Raw genomic sequence first — 27,888 nt, forward strand, 5'->3', positions numbered from 1 at the left:
GTTAGATGCAGGAGAAGAGAAACCTAGGGTTGTGCAAGACTTATTATGGAAGAAATCAAAGGTGGGGAAAGGGAGGCATTAAAATCAAATGGGGCTGAGGAAGAGTGAGACAACAAAAGGAAAAGGATATAAAAGGTGTCAGTTGCCTGTAAACAGCTTGCAGGTCAGCATGTTGGTCAGGCCATGTCCTGTGCCTGAGCAGAATAGTCTGTCCTGTCTTTTCATTAAATTTCACTAATTCAATAATTAAATTGCATTTCTAGATCCCTTCTGTGGGCATGTGTGTTTGAGGTCTGAGTGCAGCAAACTGGAGTCTGCATGTGCTAGGCAGTGAATATCAAGCAGGAATAGCCAGTGAGTAGAGTAAGAGTTTGAGATGGATCCTGGAGAGATCAGAGGGTTCTATGAGCTGGTTACTGGAGATTCAGGAGACTTCAGGCAGCTTCCAGAGAGTTTGTGCAGTCTGGGGATTGATTGTGAGCCCATTTGTGCAGGTGTGCATGAAGCTAGGCCATTCCTGCTGGAGAAGTGCCAGTTTTTGAGCCCAGCTGCCTAGGGCATCCATGTGTGTGTCTGTGCCTGCGCTGATGTGTGCCGAGGTCTCTCCCAGCAGCCTAAGTGGGATTGCAGCATCGAGGACTTCTGTGTGCAAGTGCCCCCCTGGGAAAACTGGGATCCAGGGACTGATGCTGGGCAGTGTCTGAGTCTAGTGCTGCAGGGATCCACATTGTACATGTTTATTGATATTTTCCCAATAATGAGCCTCCATCTTCTCAGCCAGAAAAAAAGGGATCAATCCTTTGGCCCTGTGTGTGATATGAGAGAGCTGCATTTTCTTTCAGTGTTGGTCTGAGCTGCCAGCTGTGTGCATGTGTGTATCAGCACAGTGTGCACGTGTTCCTTCTGGGAACATGCTCAGCCTTGCTACTGGGTGGACCTGGGGACGAGCCCCAGATACTTCACTTCTATCAGGCTATTGGATTTGGCAGCAGCTAATGTTAAATAAGTCTGACATATGTGGTGGAAAAGGATGAATGTGTCAATAGGAAAATTTCAGGCTTTTCTTTTTCCTGTACCTGTACATTAGGCACAAGCAATAAATCTGATATTCTCCACCTGAAAGCCTGAGAGTATCACCTTTGTGAAATCTCTAGGTCCTAATCAGTGAATATGCCTCATGTGATTGCTTGCCACAGCATAGGGTGCACCTCTAGCAAGCCCAGTGACAGAATCTGGACCTGCCTGCCATCAGCAGTAGTACCACAGTCTCAGAGGAAGCCTGACCTTGGCCCCATTACACTTTTAGAATGTGTGAACATGAAAGTGCCATCCTCTGTACTGAGACTAAATTTGGTAAAACTACTGCAGTATCAGGTTCTATTGCTGCACTTTGCTAGATTAAGTTACTTTGTTTTGCAGTGGAATTATTTGAAATTATAATGATGCAGGAGGTGTATGACTTTCAATAGGATTATGCACAATGTTATGCCAGTTAATATGTTTAATCAGTGTTAGAAGGATGGTGTCCTGATGAGATGTTCATGCATCTGCCTTTTTTTCTGTCTACTCATACGTATTTTCTTATAGAATCATTCCTAATCTTGTCCTTTATTCTTCATGTAAGACACAGATTTTGTTTCCTGCCCACAAACACACTCTCAATCCATGGGAATCCAGGCTAAAAGAGGGAGATTAAGGGATTTGTATATTCAGGATGAATTAAGATTTCTGTGAAATATGCCTGTTTCATTAGTCTTAGAAGACCAGAGGTGCAGTGATACATTATTATGACATGGAGTTATTCTGTATGATGCTGTCACATCCTCTTCTCCCACTACATTTGGCAAAGAGAAGCAAGAAATACCTGTGTGAATATTATCTCAAATACTTGCCATTTTATCATCTTCATAATATTAGAATTTCTTTAAAGCCAGGCCATGCTCTGTAACTTATCAGACATAAAAAGAAAAACTAGTCTCAATATATAAAAGACGAGTAAATAAAAAGTCACCTCTGAAAATGAAGCCAAAATATATTTTAAAATGTGCTGATGAATAGACTTTAAAATATATGCCATGATTTGCATTAAGTAAGATTTTTAAACTTAAGTAAAAAAGTATAGTAGATAAAAACAGAAAATTAAATGTGTGGTAAAAAGAAAACAGAGCCATCTGCCTGCTTACTGATGTGAAATAAGCACTTAGAGAGTTAAATGAAATATAACCATTTACCATTTTTCCTGGACCTTAAGCACTTTGAATCAGGTTTTTCCCTGAGTTCCAGTGGCATCTTATGATATTTTTAGAACTTTTCTAGCTAGACTAAAAATTATGCTTAGCTGGTGGTTTATACAGGAATCTTTATTCCTCTCTAGACAGTGAAATTCGATTTATAGGAAAAATACAGGGAAAAAATTCCAATGCCCAATTAACTAATTATTCCATCAGGTCAGCAATACTATTATACCCCATGCATTTCATGTAGGAGAAAAAATTACTATCCCAACAAAAAAAGTGCTGTTTCTTTAATCACAAGTGTTTATAGTTAAACTTCGCTTTAAAAAGGTACCTATGAGAACTAAGATCCATAATCACTACTCTATTACTTCCAGATTAGGGACACCTAATACTGGCACACTGTAGGTCAGCATTAGGTGTGTAAAATTGTATCACACCACCTAACTTTAGACCTCTGCAACAGCAGAGATCTATATGGGAGACAGTTGTCCAAACTCCCTTTATAGACAGAGGAATATAAGAGTGCTTCTAGAGTGATTCATCTGGCCTATTTTAGCTGTCAACCTTGGGAGGAGATGAATCACAGTTTGGAAATACTTATTTGTTTCCAGTGACTATAAAGGGAGTTTCTATAATTAGCTCAGATGTGGATGTCTCCACTGTAAATGCACACAATTTGAAGTGATGAAGCCCACCTCGAGTCGGGTGATCAGGAGTATCTTCCTTCCTGAACTGTCCTGTTAAAATCATCGGCAAAGACTAAAACAAAAGTACTAATTTACAGATGCCTTTTTTCTACAAGATTTGCAGGATCTATAAAAATTTTGAGTAAATGTACTAAAGCTTCAGGAAGTAGCGGAAGAAAACCCTAAGTGCAGTTTCAGGGAAACTAGGGAAATTATGGTAAGTAAACAAAGAGTTCTATTGAAAGTGGAATTAATGAAGCTTAGGTTTCTATGGATTTGTGTTTCATGCTTGATTTATTTTGTAAGTGAATTTTAATACAGCTGCCGTTGAAACTCACTTCTTATTAGACATCCAAGATTCTTCAGAGGTGAGAACCATCCTGACTGCCTCAGCCAGAGGAAAACCTCCAGTGAGAAAACAGGCATTATTGACTCTGGCACAATCATGTTGTAAAAAATCCTTGCCTAAAAATTGATTCTCTGGTGCCTAGCAAGACATACATGTACTTTGGCTGTGTCCAAGTGTTCTCTCAGCTTTGTTCAAGTGATCTCGCTTCCTTACCTAGGCAGACACTAACATGAAATGTCTGAGGATTTTGAGAACTCTTCTGCTCTATGCAGTTTAAATAAAATTTGCTAGAGGATATTCATCAAAAGTAATTGGGATAAACTAACAGAAAGATGTAATGGTTTGCACTGATGCACCTGTGCATTTACATAGAAAATAAAGGGGAAAAATAGGATGTAATTTGTTTAGGCCATTATAAAGATCCTTTCAGAAATCTAATTGCTGAGGACTTCAGATTTTACATCTTTTTTGGGAGGTCCCCTTCAATCATTTTATGCCTCTTAAAAACATTCTAAGGCGAATAGTTCAACACTAACAAAGCAAAGTGCCACCTGCTGCTCTTTAGATGTCTCATATCAAAGTTGTGAAATTACCTGACTCAAGATGTTGATCCATAAAATATTTAACTACTTGATTCCAAAAAGATGTGTGAGAAAATGTCTTTCTTCCATAATTATGCTGTTCTCAAATAAAAATAATTTTTCAACCCAATTCCCATTGGTTCTTCTTTTGAGAATTCAGATATGTATTTGAAATTTGGAGTTTTTTAATATTTACAAGCTGTTTTCACAGCATCTCATTTCATTAACTGCTAGAGAACAGGAATTGATCCATTTTGTCATGGTTTATTCAGTGTTTCTGAGAAAACAGGCTGAATGCAATTTTTTCTCCTCTTCACAGCTCCTCACTCTCCCATTTCTTTATCAGAGAAATGGCATGTGTGACACAATGGTATTTGTGATAGTCTAATTACTGGCATAAATCCAGAATGAAGCTGTTACTGCATGCTGCAGCTCTCAGCCTCTGTCAGACTCTGTGACAGTCTATATGATGGACTCCAAACCACAGGAAATCTCAGGCATCTCTCAGTGCACCTAGATAATGCCACCACCTTCCTCACCAGGGTAGTGCAGCAGTTAGAGAGAAGCAGCAGGGCAAGGAGCAGCCCAGAGATGCACGCATTGAGCAGATTGCTCTCTTGTGATGCACTGAAAGGGAAACAATTTTGAACAAGGAAAAATTCTGAATCCTGCAAAAGCAGGATGTGGCAAAGTAAATAATTGCCCTTGAAGCTATGCTTATATAAAATGTTATGATTGCTGTATTTGTATGAGCTATGTAAAAGTAGTGAGCAGGAATGCCATATTATGACCTTCCAGGCTTTAGGCTTATTCTTTGATCTTATGTAAAATAACAGAAAGGTCTAGAGCATTTGGAAGAAAGTCACTTTGCACACATTGCTGAGAGTAGCTGGATATAGGTCTCTGGTGACAGGTTCAAGAATAAAATCAATTTCAACAAATAAAACTCAGTACTTCACAGTCTAAAACCTCTTAGCTATAATGATCCATGCTTATTCCACAACAATGAAAGCATAAAAAATATATAAATGGAAAGCAAGTGCAGATAGGCTGAAGAAAGGAAGGCCTTCTGTAAGTGCAACCTACAATCTACCATTTCCCCTGTCCCTTCCTTCATGGGGGCTATATTATTTTTACATCAGAGTGAAAATGATTAATCTTCTTCATACATTTGTTATTACCTTTACATAACTTAATGGGTTGGTCTGGAATTTGTTTTGTGTTCTACCTTCAGAGTTCATCAGCTGCTGCCCTCTTTGACACTAGAACTCTGTGCTTTTCATTTTCACTGAAACCCTTATAATATACTTTACTGAAATGCAATTCAGATTCTTAGGTTTATGGACCAAGACTGGCACCTTCTGGTGAGTGAATTTAAATTCACTGCAGAAATATTATATCCTAACAGACAGTGCTTTTAACAATTTGCTATTTAGAGGTATTCCAGTATCTTAGATGGTTTTGTAACTTAGTTTAAATATATAAAGTCATCATATTTTGCTACACACATACATAAATACAATTATACATAGATACAGAAGAATTTCCCAATGAGTTTATCACATTATAAATTAATGGTCATCAAATGGAACAAATTATTACATATAGATTTTTGATTTTGACACTAGGAAACTGGCAAATATGATGGATTTTTAAAGTGTAATGAAAGTTATTTGAGCTTATGGAACAACAGGAATAGGATTTAAACTTGAGAAATGTCATTAGAGTAGAGGCGCACTGTTTCAGGTACCTTTACTGATATGTTCTAAGACAGTACAGATATGTTTACAAAAACTGGAATGCTGGTCACTGAGGATTACAAAGCAGAGTATATTTTGCACACATTTTGGACTTGTTTGTTTGAACTGGTGTCATGATTAGAGATGTTTCTGTTCACAGATTCTCAGCTACCAACACATCTTAAGATAAACTTTGATATTTAGCTGTCCACACCAGAATAACCCATTAAATCTCTATGACAGCAAACAGAAAGCTTTCTGCAGAGTTATTTGGATAGATTTTTAATATATAAGCTATAAATGTCACAAGGAGGGAAAGAATAAACTTTTCTTGTTTTGGGGTCAGACAGTCTAGCTTTTCATGTGCAACAGCCATTGAAAATGGGAGCAAGACACACAGCTAGTCTCTTTGAAAAGTGGTACGTGTTGTCCAACAGAGCAGCTTTCTAAAATTTCAGATAGAGATTGATTTATGCCCTCTAATCTGCCTCTACAGTGCTATACTAAAGGCAGAAGATGGCCTGAATTAAAAATACAAAATATATGGGGAAATGTTTGCAGGATTCTTAGATATACTTAATTTCTACCTTTTTGTTTATTTGTTTGTTTTATGGTACTGATATTCCTGCATGACCTAGAATAATGGAAAAGATGCATAGTTAATGTCCATTCACTAATTTGTTAATCAAAATTAAGATAGCAGTCAAAGGACCTGTCTCACTGCGCTCCTTCTACTCTGAGTTTTGCTCTGGTGCTACTTTCCGCTAGCACCAGTATGAGCAACTCACCTTAAAGACAATTTGTATTAACCCAATTCTGATAATTATGTCACTCTCTAAAACCAATTTATTTTTATCCAATGTTAGTGCAAATTCCAGCATTGCTTTTAAACCTCCTGGTAGTTAATTGTACAAAGAAAAGTGTTACCAAGTCCAACAGATTATTTCACATAAGTGAAGGAACAGCCATCACTTGGCAATTCATTAATGCCTACAGACCAAATTAATCAGCCTAAATGGTTTCAGGCCCCATATTCTTATCCCTTGTGCCACCCAGTCCCACTAGATTTCTGCTGAGTTGAATTCCATGCTCACTCAGATGCCCCCTCCTAGCACTTCACATTCCTGCTGTGCCTGCTCCCCACATCTCCTCCTAACTAGGTCAGAACAGAGAGAGAAAGAAAACAGTACACCAATTTGTAGTTTTTCAGTCTCAGACAGCACCTGGCTGGATGCCATTCACTTCAGGAGTAAGGCAACTTGCTGTCCTTGAAATAATAGCATAAGAGCTGCCAACCAATTGTGCTTGATGGGACATTATCGCTGGATAAATTGCTTTCCTACAGCAGTACCATTCACTTTAAGGATTTACTGCAGATAACTATAATGGGAAAGTTGTGATAGTATAGGGGAAGAAGAGTCTCATAGTTCTAATCTGAAATATTTCTGTTTTACTAACAAAAAAATGCTTGATAGAGATCATACCCTGGAGTATGCCATATACTTCAATGTCAAGAACTCTAGTAAAATCAAGCTATGTTTCTACAGGTGATGAGCTGGGAGAAACAGTTTTGTCCACTGTCCTCTTTACCTTTGTCTGATACTTTTATTATTATTATTGTTATGAAAACTTACATTTTGTGACAAATACTGTGGAATAGTACACAAAACTTACTGTATTTTGCTATCTTAAGAGTTGTCTACATTTTTTTTTATTTTTGAATTATTATAGACCCATCATTCCCAAGAAGGCATCATTTCAATGTGAAAATGCAACTTTGCAAATCTTTTTGTGTGTTTTATTAAGGAAGCTTCTAGAAATTAAAAAAAAAAGTCTCCAGAAAGATATAATGTTCTTAGAAGATGAAATAACACTGAGTGGTAAGATTTGTTTCCTTCCTATACTTTGCTTAAGAACTTTGTGCTGTAATTAGCTCCAGCAAGAAAAGCAGGTTGGTTTATATTACTTCAAGCAACAGTCAAACACAGACCCAGACAAGTTGCTAAGAAATTTTCATAACCAATTTACATTTGTCTTCCTACTTAACAAATGCTTTAACATTCATAATGTGCAAAGTGGGATGTTTTCAAGATCAGTATCTGTTTTGAATATTTCAGACAATTAACACACATGCTGGAACATTCTGGCTGCTATGCAGTATCACAAAGCTTTTTAAAAATACTAAAGGAAACAGAATTTGCTTCATGTGTTTCCTCCTTAATTCTGCCACACAATTAAGAATCCACGTGCAGCCCAGAATATTATGGTTCTCTGTCTTCAGATCAAATGCACCAGACAGCACCTGGTTTTTGCATCCTCCCTTGGAGACTTCACACAGTGGAGAGAGTAGGAGAGCTCTTGTTGGGTGAGACAATATGAGCCAGTGCACAGGGCATGGCACTGCCAGGCCTGAAGCTCATCCTCACTTGATATAAATTTATTGCAACTCCATTAGACCTTTTCTGTCTCATGTGAGACTACACAAATTTAATTGAAAGTTGATCCAAGAGACCTAATTTTTTTCCTGGAAATACTTCTGAGCTGCTGTTTGTGAATTTGGGTGGTTCAGTTTTCTATCTAAAATGAAGATACAGCACTGGTTGAAAAATATGAAAATATATGAAAGGAACTGTGAAAGAAAGAGATTAGCGTTGCTAGCTAAAGTAAAATGCATTCCCGTCTAAACTGTGGATATCTGACATTTTTGTTATCAAGGAAAAATTAGAGCTGCAAAGTGAACTTACTTGTACTCCCCTCACACAAATCTAATGAAACCTCAGTGGTAAGTAGAAAGTCTGGAAGAGATATTTTGTGCATTTTCCTGAGCAAAATATATTTTTAAAAGTCTTTGGTAGTTATGGAAGTGGACTGGATTTGATGGCTCAGCAAGTCCTCCTTCAAAACCATGTTTTTATTTTGCAAAGTACATCTTTATGACTCAGAATCAGATGCTTTGCACATGACAGTTCTGTGACTGTTGTGGAAAAGTGAAAAAAATTTCATTTAAATAATCACAGTATAGATTTTTTAAACTCTGAGCTAATTTTCTTACAGATCAGAAATTCTATCTAAAAAAAGGTATGAAACATCATTAACAGTGGAAAGCTGAGGACATTTCTTGGGCAGAAACAGAATTTTTGTGGTAGACATGTTTTCTGCTCCACGAACTCAGAGTTGATTTTATGACAGTAAAAACATGAAAAGTAATAGAAAGCTGTCAAAATGCTAACAAAATCACTTTAATTTAAACAACAGATTCATTTTGATAGTGTCTGATTAGTTTGTTTTACAGAGGTAATTTTATAGACTGACACACCACAGTCACTTATTTATGCCAGTGTGATTTAGAATATAAACATGAATTATAGGCCTCTTAAACCACTCAGTCTACATCTGTGCCAGACTGTTCTCCATTGTCTATACACTAGCAGGTTTTTTCACTTTCATTAAAATTTTCTTTGTTATAGATCTTCTATTGCTTCTCTTGTGAGATCATATTCAAAGAAAATAAATCTCTCTGTCAAGAACTCTTTCTTTGATTTCTCCTCTCATAATTTCATCCTTCTGCTTCTTTTTACTCCTCTTTTTATTAAGATATAAAATTAGACTGTGCTCCTGGTTGACTGCACCCCTCAGTACCAGTCTGTCATCACGTTCCCTGCTGGCCACTCTTTGCCAAGCTATAGAACTCAGCCCTTCCCATAAACTACTTCCTCACTGCTATTACTGCCCAGCACTGAACATTCTTGAGTTTGTCTGTATTTTATGGTAATTTGGTGCCTTGAGATATATCCCGTAATACAGATATTGCACTATGTGAATATATTTGAATACTTAGCAGAAGTCCTCAAAAAAGGAAATTTTCACCATATTCTGGTAATATTTCTCTACCTATAATGCTCACTATTCCTTGGCCTATGCCTGAATTGCCTCTAGGGTTTTGGTGACACAACAGTTCCTAGGTATCTCCCATCAGCATGTTGGACTATATTATCTACCAAAGTAATTAATTTGAGCCTCCTTACTTCTAATGCATACTGATCTTTTACATTTTCTCTTGCTATTTCTGCTTACAATACCAAGCCCAACATTATAATCTTTCCTTTATCTGTTATTTCATAATGAGATAGCTTCTACTATCCCCACAATGGTCTCTATCTTGCCTATCAGGGAAATTCTGTAGTGTGATTTTGCAGTATTTATCCCACAAGAGTCCACTTATATGTCATTTAATTGGAATTTTGTCTAAGGTAGTAAAATCTATCAAATACATTATTTTGATTATTTATTGCATTTATTTCCTTTTGTTATACACTTGTTTAAAAAAAAATTTGTGCTGTAAAAATCCAAGTACTTTTTTTCTCCAGTTCCTCTTTAAAAAAACATATTGTTTATCCAAGACAGAAAAACTTTTTCAGGAGCTTGAAAGTGTGATGTCTGTTGGGAGAGCAGCAAGTCTCTTCCCACAATGACAACAGTCAACCACATGTGCTATATGCAGATTCTCTTGGTACCTAGAATTCTTGGTAGAATTAGCTTTGAGGTCTCAGGGACCTATGGTGAAGTAAGTATTTACTATTTACCAGTACTCAGTCATTCACCCTTAGGAACAATCCAAGAGCAAGATGTGATCATGAGTTAAGTATTACCAGAAAATGTATTGATATTATGCTAAGCATTATCATTATTCTATAATTGATATACCATGGAATAAAAAAAAAAATATAATCAATTTTTTACTACATTGAAGGAAGAGCTTCATGAAAAAATTGAATTGCACAGCAATTCATATGGATTATATGATCTGTTTGCTAACACAGTTATTCTGAATTTATGGATAGAGTTGAGCGTTTTCACACATTATCAGACCTACTCTGATATGAAAACTTTGTAAAAAGATTCTTCACAGCATCTGAAATTTGGAACAGTTGAGATAAAGACTGTGAGAATTTTGAATCATGAAGTACCAACATGACATTTCATAGTTAATATTGTCCACATCAGGCCGTTTGTTATTTTCATCAGCAGAATCTGTCCTTTATCAGGTGCCTCTGAAAGTCAACGTGCACATCCTCTGCTGGATCAGTCATCCTGACTTCAGTCAGGCAGTCAATATCAAACATATCATTCCAACGAAAATATTCCACTTCCTACTGCAATGGATCAATAGATCAATACCATAGTTAATAGGTGAGTACATTACACTTGGAGCCAAAATTAAAAACAAATCTTATCATTAAAAAATATATGGGATCATCAATGCATGAGGATTTGTTGTCAGTAATAGTATTGACAAATCTTCCTTCACTCCACTTTACTTCACATTAATGTAGGTGTGGAAGACTTGCTGTTATTTGTAAGTTGTTGTTCTTTCATTTCCAGGTAAAAAATGCAGGGGGTATTTACAATGAAAAGTTTTAAAATGTAGTTCATTCCAGCCAGCAATTTCAGCTGGAGAAACTAGAGTGTCAAATAAAGTTGAAATTCAGATGAACTCTTTCAATTCACTTGAGAATAAATGGCCCAAATACAAATGAAAATCTATTTACTGCTTTGCCAGTGTAATCAATCTGCTGCTTTGTGATGGTAGAGCTCTTCTTCCCAGTCCTTTAGTAGGAAGTAGAAATGCAGCCTACAGCTATCTGCAACAGAGTCAGTCACTTCAATTTAACTTTAAAAATATCTGGCTGGCAGACAGGGAGCTGGTCTCCACAGTGGCAATTTTATAACAAAACACAAGTGTCAGGTAAAATTATATCTTGCAACTAGACTTCTACCACCTTATTCATCCAGTCAGACAAATAGAAATAATCCCTTCATTAGAGATTATTCATCTGAAACATACAGTAATTTTTCATTTGTTTCATGTAGTTTGCAACATTCTTTCATACACTGTGGTATTTCTATGCTTCTAATTTCAAAACCCTGTTTAAAAAAAAAAAAACTTGTTTCAATTTCTTTTTATTCCTTTGTTAGAGCGACTTTTAAAATTATCATAGCTATTATTCCAAAATATAAAAATGCCACCTGAATGAACTGAAATGCTTGAAACACTTCGCTCATCTCCTCTATGCCTGGATGGTCCAGCTGCACCTCCCAAGCTCAGTCATAAACAGGACCACAGCATATTCTAAGACATGAGATGGCTACTTGCTTTGTATAGCTCCAAAGAATCCCACCAGAGACAGCAGGATGTTCAAAACTAATGAAAGATAAAGCACTTAGCAAACAATATCTACATTCTCAACCTGCAGTGGGTTTCATCTCACCAAATTTAGAAATCTGAAACTGTACATTCAAATCAAATATGGTGACCTAGAGTGCCTTTAGAGTCAATAAAGAGAAACAGGCTTCTTACCAAAAAAGGAATAGGTATGTCTGTCTCCAGTCAGAGATTTCTGAGAATGCCAGATAATTGTCCAAAGTAAGTGTTTTCTTATTATTCGATCAGAGGGATGTTTTTTTGCTTCTCTTGGCAAGAAGAAGTCTTCAGTGAGAGCCTAAGAGTAATCTGTCAGGAGAAAGATTGAAGAGAATTGTGAAGAGTGCCTTTTAAAGTGTTAGGAGAGTAACAGTTAGGAAGCACCAGTAATAGGAATATCTAATTACCATGCTGGTATATTGATATAAACACAAAGCAAAAAAAATCTGTAAACTAAGTATTGCAATAGTTCTGCTGCTTAGGGAACAAGAAACATCAAAATGATCTCAACAGAGATTCCCCTTACACTTCTGAATATTCAACAGATTGATAAGGTATTTACAGACTTCACAGAATTGAATTCTTTCAGTAGTACAATGTAGTATGTCAATCTTTCTGTACTTGGCACTGACTTTTCCAAAACCCAGCTGTCAGAAGCCCTGAAGCAGCACTGAATCAATGGCAAAGAGCCTTGGTGAACAGAACAGACACAGCTGCCCCTACTGACACTCTCAGCTTTTTCCACCTTCATTTCCCTTCTCATTGTTCTCACAACATGCAGGTAGGGTCACATGCTCTTGGATCACCTCTGCTGGGTTAACAAGTTCCCTTTACCTCTATCCCATCTGATTAAACTCTTGAAAGAACGTGTCAGAGAAACTGATCGAGCAATGACCTGGTCAACAACTGAAAGAACGACCACAAGTTTTCTCAAGCTTTTGAAGCAGCAATAAAGAAAAACAGCAAAAAATCTCACATGACCCAAGTCTATATATGCTAGTAAACACATCTCAGGTATGGGAAAAAAAAATGAGGCTGTATATGTAGGGGCAGCTGCAATTCCCCATCCCCCGGTACTGCTTAGTGGAAGGAAGCAGACAAGTGGAGTCTCTAACTGTCAGGAGTTAGATTGAGCCCAGGAAGAAGGGAGGTGAAGGAAGAAGGTATTTTAAGATTTCTTCGTATTTCTCGTTATTCTACCCTGATTTGACTGGCAATAAGTGAAAATAATTCCCTCAAGTCAAGCTAGTTCCACCTGTAATGGCAACGATCTTCCTGTCCTTATCTTGATCCACAAGCTTTTTGTGGTGTTTACCTCCCCTGTTTACTTCCCTGAGGGATGGAGTGATGAGTGGCTTGGTGGGGACCTGCCATTCCGCCAAGGTCAACCCAACCCAGCTACCATTTACCTCAAAGTGCTATTTGTGACATATCCCATGGGAGTCCTCTCTAATAATCTGCTTTCTTACACACAGGTATTCTGGACAGCTCTGGTCTGATGCTAATTGAAACATCCTTCAGGGAATTCTACAATGATCAACTTTTAGGTTAAGATGTGATCAGTAAAATACAAAATAGCTGCTCTGTAAACCCCAAATGCCTATCCACTTGCTAGAGGATTACTTGAATAGTAAATATTTCAACTACTTGAACTATTAACTGCTCATAAAATCCTATGAAAGCAAGAAAATTATCTTCCCTTCATTTGATCCTCTAGCAGCATTAGTAAGTTCCCCATTTTCCTGCTTTTCATCTTGAAATCCTCTGCAGAATTTGATTACAGCACCATATCAATTCATCTAAGCTTTCTGGTATTTTCTTGGAGCTGCTGTGTCACACTGTCAAGGGGCCTCCATGTCTTCCCCAAAGAATTGATATAACATAATCATCCCTCAGAAAGATGTATATGCTAGGAAGCTATGTCTGAGTCCTTCTGAGTTTGCCAGCACTTGACACTACCAAAATGTCAAGCTATGCCAAAGTGGCACAGTCATGATCCTGGCCAATATCTGGGAAGAAAAGTAGTAAGACACAATCTGAATAAAACAACATTTCATGACCTCAGCATTAGGATAAGAATGAAGACCTTGATTCTGAGGTGCATCTAGTGCAACATGGTCACTTTAACCCATGTCAGCAAATGAATGGTCCTGGGACATTGTCCATATTCCAGCCAGGACAAGTGACAGTGCTGAACCCTAAAAGCTGCAGACACACATAGTGTTCTTGCCTACTTTTACATAAATATTTTTCTGTTTGGGCCATAAAGCATGCAATAGGAGAATGAGTTAGAGCAAGATATGTACTAGGGTGGCTTGTGCTGTTGAGATGCCAAGGGCTGTGGGATGCTCTCCTGCCATTTTGTGTATCTGCTCTGTTCAATATAGACAGAGCATAAATACCCTGATAAATGATCAGCTTAAGCATGAGCTTGTGGGTCTGCTTGACCTGACACTTCAGAATAATTACCAAACACAATTATCACAGAAGTACAGTCTCAGAGTGCCATAGGAGCACTTCTGTTCCAATAAGTAGCACATCCCTTTTTTCATATTTTTACATTAAAAGTCACATATCTTGTTTAATTCCCTTTTAACTTCCAATCTTTCCAAACTCTTCTATTTGTTTCCAAAATTTCTCTGTAATTAATTTGTCAGATTAATTTTATTTCTGACTGCCTTCTCTCCCAGATTTGATGTCTGTCTCTTTTTGTCATTCTAAAATAAAATTTCCTCTTATTTCCTCCTTTCACCATTCCCTCAGCCAAATTCCTTGGGGAATTTATGGGACATTGGTAAAATATCACAGTTTATGGTTTGGTTATATTTTATATCTTTCTCAACATTTGTCTTTGTTTCATTATTTAGATCACAGATTCATAGAATTGTTAAGGATGGTAAAAGCCTTTAAGTCCAACTACAAAACTTAACAGTTCCAAGTCCACCAAGAATACACTTATGGGACAGCAGCTTCCCAAATTTTATCTGTTCCTACCTTAATGGCGTCCTGTTCTCCATTTATTCTTCATGTAAAAGTTTATGAACAATAAATAACATCTTTGAGAATCTTAGATCTGAATAATAAAAAAAAAAAAAAAAAAAAATGAAAAAATCCTACCTATCAGACAATGAAAAACACAGTACAGTTCTGCCATCTACCACAGACCTCTGTGTTTGTATGACCAAGCTACAGAGTCTGGCAAAGTAGCCATTTCTCAAACTCTATCTGTCCAGACACTGAGAAAAAAGCTTTTCTGAAGATGGTCAGAAGTGATGTTACAGAAAGCCAAAGAAGAAAAAAGTCCCTCTGCGTGGTTTTTATTTGAATAACTTCAGAGAGTCAGCTGTGAGAATTTAAAAATTAGAAAAACAGCATTTAAATTTGTACTTACTATTTAATAAGTTACTAGAGGAGAAGAAATAGATAACTTCAATTTGGGGGCTTCAGGAGAACAGGTAGGCTGGTCAGTTCAGCAAAAGTTAAAGAATGTTGGTTGAATTAAACTCGGCAGAGGTTTACTGACACAAAGAAAATTACCGTGTTTAAGACAGAAATTACAAATATCATTTAAAGGAAAGATCTGACATGATTTGATGATGACATCATTTGATTTCTAAAATGTTCTGCTTTGTTTCTGGCTCTTCATCAATAGGTAACAAGAAGTGGCAAGGAATCAATAGTGCTGCTAGGGTAGCAAACTGTATTAACAATTTGCCAGATGTCTTCAGTGGAGGGAAGTAGAAAAATGACAAGTTCTCCCATCATCATTCATGTTTAATCTAAAATTTTTGTGCAGATACTGGTTGCATGCCAGTGGGATCTTTTTTAACCAGTAGAAGTTACAATAATCAAAACTCAGACTAGATAGTACACTATAAATATGCATAATGTACAAAATTTAATCCCTACAATGGGTCAGTGCTTTTTTTCCAAACAAAAGATATGAACACAGATCATTCAAACTCTAGAGCAAAATTTTCATGGAAAGCTATATTGTTCTGTCAGGATAAAATGTCATACTTGCTCTAAGGAGGTCCTGATTTCACTTTATTTAACATTTATCGACCATAGTTAGAACCATACAATATTTTGGCTTAGCAGAGACCTTTAAAGATCATCTAGGCCAAACCCCCTGCAATGAGAGTGACATCTTCAACTAGATCAAGTTGCTCCAATCAACCTTGAATGTTTCTTGGGACAGAATATCTACCCCTATTCTATTCAATTTGTTACAGTTTCACCAGTCTCATGGTCAAAATTTGTCATTATAATTAGTCTAAAATTACCCTCTTTTCTCAAGTGCTTCTAAAACCATTCTTCCTTTCCTCTCACAAGAGGACCTGCTAAAATGCTTGTCCCCATCTTAAGATACCTTTAAGTATTTAAAGGCTGTAATAAAGTCTCCACAGAGCATTTTCTTCTCCAGGCTGAACAACCTGGAGAAGCTCTCTCAGCCTCTCCTCATTGGAGAGGATCATCTTTGTGGCCCTTATGGATGCACTCAACCAGTCTATGTCTTTCCTGTGCTGGAGGTTTCAGAGCTGAGCACAGCACTCCAGGTGGGCTCTGACGAGGGCAGAGTGGACTGGTACAATCACCTCCCTCGACCTGCTGACCATGCTGCTTTTGATAGCACCCAGAATATGGCTGGCTTTTGGAGAGGTGAGTGTACATTGATGGATCATGTCCAGCCTTTTATCCACCAGTACCCCCAAGTCCTTTTCCTCAGGGCTGCTCTCAACAACTTCCCTTCCTAGATTGTATTGAATTAGGGGATATCACTTCATATTTGAAATAACTTAGCATCATTGTGCTTATAAGGACAGAATCCAAAATATCTCTCTGATTTCGCAACAGAAGTTGCTCTTTAAAGCTTTCTGACTTAAATGAGAGCAATGACAGAATTAGTTTTGCTTCTATTGATGTGTATAAGCCATGGTCTATAGTGTTGAAAGGCTTATGTGGAGTCAGGAAGCTGCACAGTTGTACTCACAGATGAATGCAAGATGCCTGAGGCGAATAAGGGCTTTGGTGCATGTTCTTTAGGGATACACCAAGGCAGAGGTGTTAGAATGTGCCTGAAGGTGAAACTGAAAGAGGTGGGAAACAGAAGGATGCTGGATATCTGGACTTGAAATAAAATATGCAACTGTTACCATTCAGGAGGAAAATTAACATGGTGAGCAATTTTTTGATGGCACTTAAAAGTGAAATGCCTTTCCACATTAAATGAAACATGCTAAGTCTTATCTGCATCTTAGGTACAATGATACAGCCACTGAAATGCTACATGTGCCTACCTAAAAAAGAAGAAAAAAGCCTGCTAATGCCATCATAATTAGAATGTAAGAGTGCATGATTATAGCACACAAGAGAAACACACCAATCAAAACTGAAAACCTGAGAAATACATTAGTGGTGTCTGATAAGAGTTTCAGACATCTGGAGGTACCTCATAAAATCTTATTATTTGGGTATTACACAACCTCATTCCAATAGTTCTTCTCAGTATGAGAAGTATATCATATACACAATCTTCTGGGGAATCTGAAAAGAGAAATAGACAAGAAAATGGTTAAACAGATGCATGCTTTTTTCATTTATATTTAGTGGCAAATCCTCACCTTTCTTTGCTTTCATGTGTTTCCATTAATAGGCCTGGCTTAGAATAAGCATAACAAAACCACACAAAAGTTGCCTTTCAAGTCTGTGAGTTACAATTTTCTTGGCTCAAAATTATTGATGTGAAATGCAGCTTCACCTTATGTATACAAAAATAAGTGTTCTGCTATTATTTTTTTACAAGCACCGTCATACAATCCCCAAAGTGGCACTGGAATCACTCAGCTCCTTCTCTCCAGCTCTCTCCAAGTCAACCTTTTTCTCTGATATAAAATGTAATTATTTTAAAGGAAGTTCAAATAAGAATATGAACTCCTGCAATTCCCAGTCACCACAATTTTTGATGCCTTCCTTGGCCACAAGCATTTTTAGCTTCCCCTCTAAAAAAAATAATTAAAAAATCTGTAAGGCAAATTTAAGATTACATTAGATTAAATTTGAGTTCATGAATTTTAAATCTGATCCTGATGGATAAAGAACTTGAACATGAGATAGCAGTGTACATCAAAAGCAGAATGACAAACAGATTCTTACCCTGTACTCTGTTCTTGTGAGTCCACACCTGGAGTACTGCATCCAGCTCTGAGGACCTCAACACAAGAAGGACAGTAACCTGTTAGGGTAGGTTCAGAGCAGGGTCACAGAAATATTCAGAGAGATGAAACACCTCTCTGACGAAGAAAGGTTGAGAGATGGAGTTATTCAACTTGGAGAAGCGAGGCTCTGGAGAGAACCTTATTGTTTATAGAAGGGATTTACAGGAAAGATGAAGAAAGAATTTTTGCGTAATGAGCGCTTACAAAAGAGATAAAGAAAGTGTTTTTACCAGAGTCTGTAGTGACAGGGCAAAGGGAAATGGTTTAAAACTGAAAGAGGGTAGTTTTAGACAAGTCTTCTGGTTCCATCTGGACGGGGTTAATTTTTTGGAGTAGCTGGGAGGGAGCATAGCTAGGACCCAGAGATTACTCTATACCACCTCACAACATTGCTGGGCAGGGCAAAGGGACTCTCTTCCAGGGAGCACAGACTCCTTCCTGCCAAGTAAGCGTGGCAGACAGAGCTCAGAGCGGCATGGCTGCGGTCAGGTGTTGTGTATTGTTGGGGGCTCCCAATTGTTGGGTGAGCAGTAATGGTTCCTTCTTCTTGCACCACCTCTCATTGGTTTTGCTAGTGTTACTGTTTGTTTTCTTATCTCATTGTTGTTTCCAGTAAATTGTTCTTATCTCAACCCGTGATCTTCCTCTTCTGCGCGTCCAACGCTCCTCTCCAGCCCTCCACAAGGGGGAATGGGAAGAGGAGAGAGGGAGCAAGCAAGTGGCAGGATGGTGGTCTGGAGTTTCAGTGGGAACGCTGAATTAGGGGGTACCATTAAAAAAAAAAATCCACAACAATTTGAAATAAGGAAGAAATTTTTTACAAAGTCAGTGAGACACTGGAACAGGTTGCACAGAGAACTTGTGAATGCTCAGTCACTGGAAGTGTTCAAGGCCAAGTTGCATGAAGCTTTGAGAAACCTGAGCTAGGGGTAGTTGTCACTGTCTGTGGCAGAGGTACTTAACTAGATGATCCATAAGATCCTTTCCAAACCAAATCACTCAATAATTCTATAATATTTAAAGTCACTTGCTCCAGATGGAGATTATTCATTTGTTTATTTTTCACTCCACTGACAAAACGTAAGTCACAATTTTTTTTTAGACACCAGAAAAAATGTAAGATACCTTACACAAGTCCACAACAAATTAACATTTCAACAAAAACTTAATCATAGTAAAAAGGAAGCTTTCTCTGTAAAGTTACAGGAAATTAGCAATCTCAAATAGTGTTTAATAAAACTCACAGAAATTCAAAATTATGGTCAGTCTGCAAAGGCAAATAAAACAAAGGATGAAACTAAAATGCTATGTGACACAAAATTCTTTCTTGATCTCTTACTTTTATTTCAGAATTGTCACAGAGGGTCTGAAAAGGCCTTTGTAGTGCCAATCTAAAATTAATTTTTTCTGACATATATATAAGTTGTATTTGTTAATTAATTAGGGAATATAAATAGAAGTTGTCCAGAGATCTCATAATTGAATACAAGCGGTAATATTTTAAGAGTAATATTGTTGCCAAAATCTTGTCAAATATTTGTAATCTGGATATTTTAATTATCTATTAGAGGTGTGTTTTAAGATTCATGCTCCAGATTCCAGTCTCAGTGATGTTGGGGTTTGTGGTAGGGAAGAAGACTCTGCAAAGCAAGCAAGCAAGTAAGCAACAAAAGCCTTAAAAAAAAAGCCCACATGATTTTATTCCCTGAGAAATCATAAATAAAAAAAAACATAAATAATTTACCAAAGTTAATTGGCCTAGAATGGGCATATCCCAATTAACTTTGACCATTAAAAAGGACAACAGATAACATAGCCAATATAGTGAGCCTAACTGAGACACTAAGATTATCTTTAAAAATGGAAAAATAGAAACAATACCAAATAAAAAATAAAAAACAGTAGAAATTACATTATTAATGTAAGCAATCTTAAAAAGAACTTCTGCTGTCATGTCATGCTGAAAACAGTGATGAAAATGCACCAGTATTTTAATTATGGCTGAACAGTGCTTACACAGCATAATTTCTGCATCTCACTTCACCCCATGAGCAAGGAGGCTGATAGAACTGTCTGCATTTTAATTCAGAAAAAACTGGACCAGAGAAATGGACCAAGGGAAACCAACAAAACAAAAAACCCAACTTTATCACCCACAGACTCAAGGGCCTGGTTTCTCTTTTAAGATGAATATTCTGATCACTGGATAGCAAAATCAACTTCTTGCTTTCTTAGGTTTTGTATGTTTTTTCTTATGTCTTAGTTTTCTTTCTTGCTTTCTTAGTTTTCTTTCTTATGCCAGAGGAAAATTTATAGCTAATAAGCTAATAAATCCTCTACCCTCTCTCTGTCTGTCCTCCTTCTACATTATTGCATGGTCTTTTGAGGACATTCCAGATATCATTCTCAGAATCACCTGAGAACTCAGAAGAGGGATTAAGCAAGACCTAGTGAGAGTCTATATACTTTATATAATATAATTTAGATAAAACAGTGGTTTACCTAAGGAAAAAACGATAAACAGTAGCAGAAGCTAGAGGACACTGGGCATATCTTAAACATCCTTCTGCCTCATCTGGCAATCCTTCCCTACCTTAGTTGGGCAGCTGGCAGCCAGCTTTACATTCTGAAACACTTCCTTTATGCATGCAGTTGTCAAGAGAAATTTCTCTCTGGAAGGAGAATATTTAGTGAATATGAGGTAAATTTTCTCATCACTTTCTGCTCTAACAGAGCCAGTCTCTTCAAGTCCCATTTTAACTAACACAGCAGGCACTCTGAATCTCATCATGCATCTTCTAAGAATATACTGCATTATATTTTGTAAAAACAAGTTCCAATTAACTTTCATTTACTTCATTTATAGGATAATTATGATTCTGTGATTTAGTATTTGTTTTCATATTTTGGCCCATGGGAAAAAATTTAACTGTTTAAATTAAGGGAAAGAGGAATACAAACTTCATAAATTCATAATGATATAATGCAGTAGCTAAGTGAGGACATTATTAATTTATTAATTTAGCAACTATTCCTAGGCATCACGACATCCCTGAGCGATCTGTGTGCTGGAAAACTACAATGCCATGGATGACTAATTTCACTTACAAACCCTCAGATTATAATTGAAGTATGTGGCTTGGAGCACAATCTTTTCTAACTCACACAAAAAACTACTTTCTTTAATGCAAGCTGAAAGAAATTCTTGACTGTGAATATTACAGAAAAGCATCTCCACTTCTAAATTATGATTTTCACTGAGTATGCCCTAAGGCTTGAGCAGTAAAAAAAATATTGTCTTCAGTGGCTAGTATGTCAATCCAGAGTGTGAAAGAGCTTTGCACTTCTAGAGCTCCTATGCAGAGTAGCTGTGTTAATTACTCTGCTTTCCACTGTCCTTAAGATGCTAGAAGAGCAGGTTATGCATTGGCAAAAATTACTGTAGCTTGTAGAGCACACCTGTATTAAAACAGGTGCTAACAAGACAGAATTGTATTGGGAAGCAGCCTTATTCCCATTTTTATCATGTCCAAAAGCATTGTAACAATTTGAGCTGTGGAATAAGCATTTTGCCCCAAACAAGCATGTACTGATCAAAACTTAAAACTCTCGATGAGAGGGAAAAAAATCTGTTCAGAAAATTAAGTGCCATATATATACTACAAATGTATTTGCTGCTGTATGTGCAAATGTAACAGAAATGAAATAATCCATATGTGTAAATGCTATTATTTTTATCTAACAGTTTTTGAGAGAAATCTAATTTGAACTGTTCCTTAAACAGCACCTGAGAGTGACAAGCTCAGCATGAAGAGAAGTTGACTATTAGGGAAAGACAGCTCTTTCAGGAGTGCTTTTACTTCCTCATTGCTGATCTACAGTTTCATTAAAACTAGCATGGCCAGGTAATAACCATCATTGTGTCACCTGTCTTTGGGATGACATGGTTAAACTCCGGTTTTATTTTTCTCTGTTGCAGGTTGACCAAATTAGGTTAATTTTTCAGCTTTTCTTTTTCAGAACTGAGCAGTACAGGCAATTTTACAGGTACTGAACAGTGCAGATATGCAGAGAGCAGAACTGTGAAAAGTATTATTTTATAATTGAAAAAGTGGCTAAGGTGTTTAATTTTTTTATTCACTGAACAAGAAGGCACTGAGCAGAGCTATAGCAGCATGAATAGAGGATATTTCCTTTTAAAAATAAGAAACTTTTGAACTTTTCCTTTCCTACTCAACTGCATGGCCTTGGTCTGAGTGGTCAGCATTATGATGTTAGCACATAAATAGCTAGAACAATATAACAGATAATATAAAAGAGGAGGATTAAGTTTAAAATCCTTGTAAACATATCAGTTTCATTTGACCATGACCTGAAATTTCAGTTCTTACACTGAGAAAAGATAGAAAATAACTGCAAAGAATACAGTTATTTCTGTCTTTTTCTGTCTTGCACCATCATTTCTAGTTACAGGCTAATCGTACTGAGATGCCCTTGTGAAGCCATATTAAGGAGATATAGATATTTTAAACATGAGGTAATTTCTTGAAATTGCGGTTTGGTTTTATTTTTTTTTCCTTTTATCAGAAGCTTTCAGCTTTTTTATTTAGTTATTTTAATGGTGAGAAAAAATAATCCAACAGTTAAATTGTTTTAAATCCCTGGATAATAGATGGCACTTTTCTACCAGCACAGGACTCCAACCCTATCACTAAAGTAGCATTAGGACAACTAGGAAATTAGTATCCATCTCAATAAACACTCTAGTAGGTTAATAGTATTACCATATCACAGACAAGTGTCCTACTTAAAAGACACTAGGATTCTTTTTTTTCTTTTCCTTTTGCAAGTTCTAAACATCAATTAACCCTAGGGGACTATCAGATTCTTGCTTTGCCTATGTTGTGTTGTATCCAATACATTTTTAAGTTAGAATTTTTTTTTAAAGGTGTTGCTTGTAGAGATAAAAACTTTATTCAGATCTCTATGAAGACCCCTGTTGGGAACACATCTGAAGCTGATTTTTGAAATGTAGCAAAGAGCCTAAAATCACCCTCAGCAGACTCTAAATTGGATATGGTTGAGAGCTGTGGGACGAAAAACCTAATAGAAAGATTCTAGTGGATAATGAAACATTTTTACCTGAATCAGCTTTCATAGCTGGTTTTATTGCCTGTAATATTTTTTGGTTTTACAGTTCAGTCTTTATGTGTTATTTACTGAAATGTTCTGTATGGTACATATATAATATCTTGCTGTGTAATTACTCACACCTCACCATAAAGAATTCAGATTAATTCTGCTGGCATTTCAGGGTATAGTGTATATAGAAAATTAGCTTCATCTCCTCACTACCATGATATCACAGGGAAATTTTCTTGAAGTATTTATTAGAATTAAATTCTTATGGTATCGTTTTCTGATTTCAATGAAAAATGAAATGTTCATTCCAATTTATGGATTGGTGAACAAAGATGCATTAGTGCTTAAATTCTTCCAACAACAGTGCGAATGGAACATCTACATGGTTTTGTGGGGATGGGTTTCAGTTTCTGAGTAGGGCACAAAGATTTACTGTTCCACACAGAATCTTAAGACACAAGTAATTAGATTCCCCAGGAGCCTAGACTGATGCAATATCTTGTCTTGAACATAAACCAGAACAAGGTAACCCAGGAGGATAAAGAGATAAAAACAAGTACTTGGGTGTCCAAATTATACAGTATTTGTGGCACACAGAAATGATGGAGTCTGTGTGGTATCCGAAATAAAATGTGTTGTACTTCAGACATTTGAGCAGAAGTATTGTCTCAAGGACCAAAAAAAGGTGTGGAAAGAACAAAATACTTTTGGATCTGGACTGAAATCACTAGGGTGCTTTATAACTACACATACATCCTAGCTGGTGTAAGAGAAGAAGCAGATAACAGGTCAGGGACAGAGACATTTATTTGCCTTACACATTCCAGCTAGATCCCACCTTTATCTGGCACCAAAAAGCTTTCTTGCTTGGAATGAGAAGTCAGCAGCTCAGGAGCTGAGCAAGCATCCCTTGAAGTAAGTGTAACTCCACTGGTATCATTGAGTTTGGGACCAATAGCAGCTACCAGAAGTGCTGAGTGAGTAAAATCTGTGTGCTGCGCAATTAATTAATGCAATGTGCATGAATTGCATGTTAACATGTATGCTGCAGCAAACAGAAATGGTGGTTAGAAGGGAGGCCACAGTGAGACTTGGATTTTATGTTTTTGAAGGTTTCCTTATCATTCTACACACTGAATCCTTTAAAACTATATACCTGTCTTCATAATTTCACAAAATCTATACTCTTGTACCAAAAATAAAATAAAGAATAAGTATAATGAAATTTAAAAAAATATTTTGCTCTCACAATTTTGTTTTTATTCTTGAGGAGCAAGATGTCTTTGTAATGAAGAATACTTGTAAATTGACAAGTCTCATACAGCTTTCTTTTACCCATTTATCTACAGGCTACGACTTCACTGAAGTAATTTCATTTAAAAATATCCATTTTTCCAGTACACAGTGTCTGTGCAGGTAGGTCAGTGACTTACCTCTGTGCTATTGAATTTAAGCATAATGCCTCATTTACCTTCAACAACCCACGCACATACACAGAACACCAGCTTATACACATTTTGTAGTACCACCCTTTGTTCTCCAAGCTTTCATCCAGGAAGCAAACTGACCCTACAAACTTTAATTTATCATTTTCTTATTGTGCCTGGTGAGATAAAGTCCTTTGAGAAGGTAAAAATAGATGAGGGCAATGATCTGGGGAGACGGATATTGTGAGGAAGTTTAAAAACTCGTGGCAAACAAAAATGTGTCAATATTTTGTTATTTAGAAGAATTCTTTTTCACATACTTCACACAATTCACTCAAGCTGAGCTAACGTTTTAATAAAGTTGAGATGACCATTTTTTCACTTAAATTGAAATTTTTCTACAGGTAATATTCCAGCTCAGTTTTTTTAAAGCCTAAACCTTCTGTCCTTATTAACTCTCTTTGAAATAGAAGGGGGGGGGGGGTAGAATTTTGACCCTAGTTGAGTGAGTGGAAGCCAGAAGGGCCAAATTTCATGTCCCTAGATTTATGCTGATAATGATGCCACAAAAAAGGGTGAAAATTTATATAAAGGAGGCATGACTAACCATGACAAAAATATAATGCATTATAAAGTTTATATAAATACCAATTTGTGCATTTCCCGTAATTATGTTAGTATATTACCTGTAAACAATGCTCAGATTTTGCTTTGAAATTGCAAAAAGTCACTGCATGAAGTTATAGAACAACTTACTGCTACAGTATTCTCTACAAAATCAAATAAATTTTATTTCTCCATTCTATTTATGTGAATCATCTGCCTTCCATTTAGAAATATTTGTTGATGGTATAGCAATCCTCTATTTCCTTTATTTCCTCTATTTCCTTTATTTCCTTACTTTACTCCTGGTATATTTGTTGCCACGTTAGGCACCATTATTTACTTCAATTTACAGAGCATCTCTTTGTATAAGAGTCAAATCAGTTGATTAGCAGATCCTTAGAGCATGTCCTTTTCACTTTAACTTTTTTTTTTCTAGTAAGGGGAGAATGGGATGTAGTACTAGTACTTTCTAGTACTTTTCATGCCCTTTCTCACAATCACCTAATGTTTACTAACACAGTTTTAATATTCTGTTTGGTTTTATTATTAGAAGAAAACTTCAGGCAAGAACATCTTGTCTTCTGCCAGAAGTCAAGAGATATAACAAGAAATGGGGCAAAGAAGCCCCTGGACCAACTCCAAAGGGTTGGGTTGCTAGGGCAACCCATCTCCTATTGGATATACCTGTCAGACATACTAATTAATTAACCTGATAAAAAATGTAGAAAATCCTTTGTCGTGCATGTGCAGAGCCATATTTGTGCACCTGGAAGCTTTCATTGAAGAGTTTATTTTCAAATTATCACTCTTAATACCATTTGGAGATTTATGTGTCTTTATTCCAGGATACACTGGCACTGTAGGAAATACTTCCCAGCAAGGACTATGGCCCATGGAGCACCTGTGCCAGACCATCGGTAAAGAGTGAGAAGGAAGGAGCAGCAGAGAGAATCTGCTGATCCTGACCTTCTGCACCACTGCTGCCTCTCTGAAGGGGTAGGAGAGGTGTCCAGAGTGATGCAGTGAACTGGATACTTATTGGGAAGGGGAGAAGAGAGAAGTCTGAAGTGAAGTTGAGGTCAGGAAAGGGGGAAGAAAAGATGCTTTTTCTTAAGAGTTTTAAAAGATTGTCTCTTTATATAGTCTGTTCATTTCCCAATACCCAAACTATTAAGTAATTATTTATGCTACTTAGCTGCATGAAGTTAAATTTTCCAAGTCAAATCTGGTTTATTCATGACAGTATAGAATAACAAAAACATTAAGGGGTTGCAATAGATCATTTCTCATGCACCCAAGCCTCCTTGCAAGTACAAGAAGCAAAAAAGGCCTTGACATGGTGCAGGAGCTGCTCAGCAAGAGCAAAAATGCATCTATACTTCAGTTATGCTGTTTTGAGCACAAATCCAAAGCATAGCTTACTACTACGTCATAAGTGGCATTTGGATGATAAACTGAATTTTAAACATAGCCTATTTACTAACAGTCTGTAGGCTGTTAGGCTGTGTTCAAAGATAAATGAAAAAATATGCACATGAGGTATATTTCTAATTATATGAACCTCTACATCAGTCTAAAAAGAAACCTGTAATGCAAGAATCCACTGAAAAAATAGCAGTGATGGTTTTCAGTTATTCTGAGGTAATACTTGAATCATCTTGTTCTGAAACTATATAAAATCATCAGAAATACTTATCTCATATCCTGCCTTTAGGAAGAAATTAACTTCACATAGTACAGACTGAACAGATGCATATTTCCTAGAACATGCTGCATCATTCAGCTGTTATTTGCCTCTCTATCACAGAAATCACTCCCTGGTTTATTTTGCAAGTAGACTTTTCTAGACACCATTCTGTAAAAAATGCTCATGTATCTACTCATTATATGCACTCAAGTCTAGTGTAGTAGTACTTAGCAGTGTGTACTAAGGTGTAATGGGTTTAGTCTTTAGGCTTGTTAATTTAATTTCACTTAATAGCATATGCAATTCTATACAATTCTTTAGGTCAATCAAAAGATGCTCATTTAGAAGATCTATCTCCTGGCCAGAGGAGAATACTTTAACATGGCATCAGTCTCATGCTTGTCCCTGCAGGTGCAGTAGAGACACACAGACATGAACAAGGACAGCTTTAAGGCAGCCAGCAGGAGAGCACAGATAACACAAGACCCTAAGGTTACTTCACCTGTTTCTCCCTAAAGCCTTGAAAGTATTTGTTAAGTGGGAACCAGCAGAATGTAACCCATAAAGATCTCCCACCCAACCTGCATTATACACATCTTAACAACATCTTTTCCTCTCTGAAGCACTATCAAAATCACATTTTTGCACATAAAGACATTGACTATAGCCACCTATCTCACTAACTCTCTCATTAGAGATTATTAAAAATCTGGATATTTTTACTCCTCAGAAAAAACACTTCTGAATATTATGGACATGAAATGGCAATCCAGTTCTTCCAAAGACATCCACTTAGCCACTCTGATTAGCTTGCAGTATTGTCTTTCATACAGTAAATTTATATTTTTTTTAATAATGAAAGTACAAGAATAAAATAGTTTTCAAATATTTTTCTGGCTGTGTTTTGAGGTAGATTAGATTTAAATTGAATATATGTTAGAAAAGTAATATCAGTGGGTTTACTAAGTGGTTACACAAGACTCATAACACTGACCCCAGCAGACAGAATTCTCA

This window comes from Zonotrichia albicollis, chromosome 1, assembly GCF_047830755.1.
Source record: "Zonotrichia albicollis isolate bZonAlb1 chromosome 1, bZonAlb1.hap1, whole genome shotgun sequence".
Taxonomy (NCBI): Eukaryota; Metazoa; Chordata; class Aves; order Passeriformes; family Passerellidae; genus Zonotrichia; species Zonotrichia albicollis.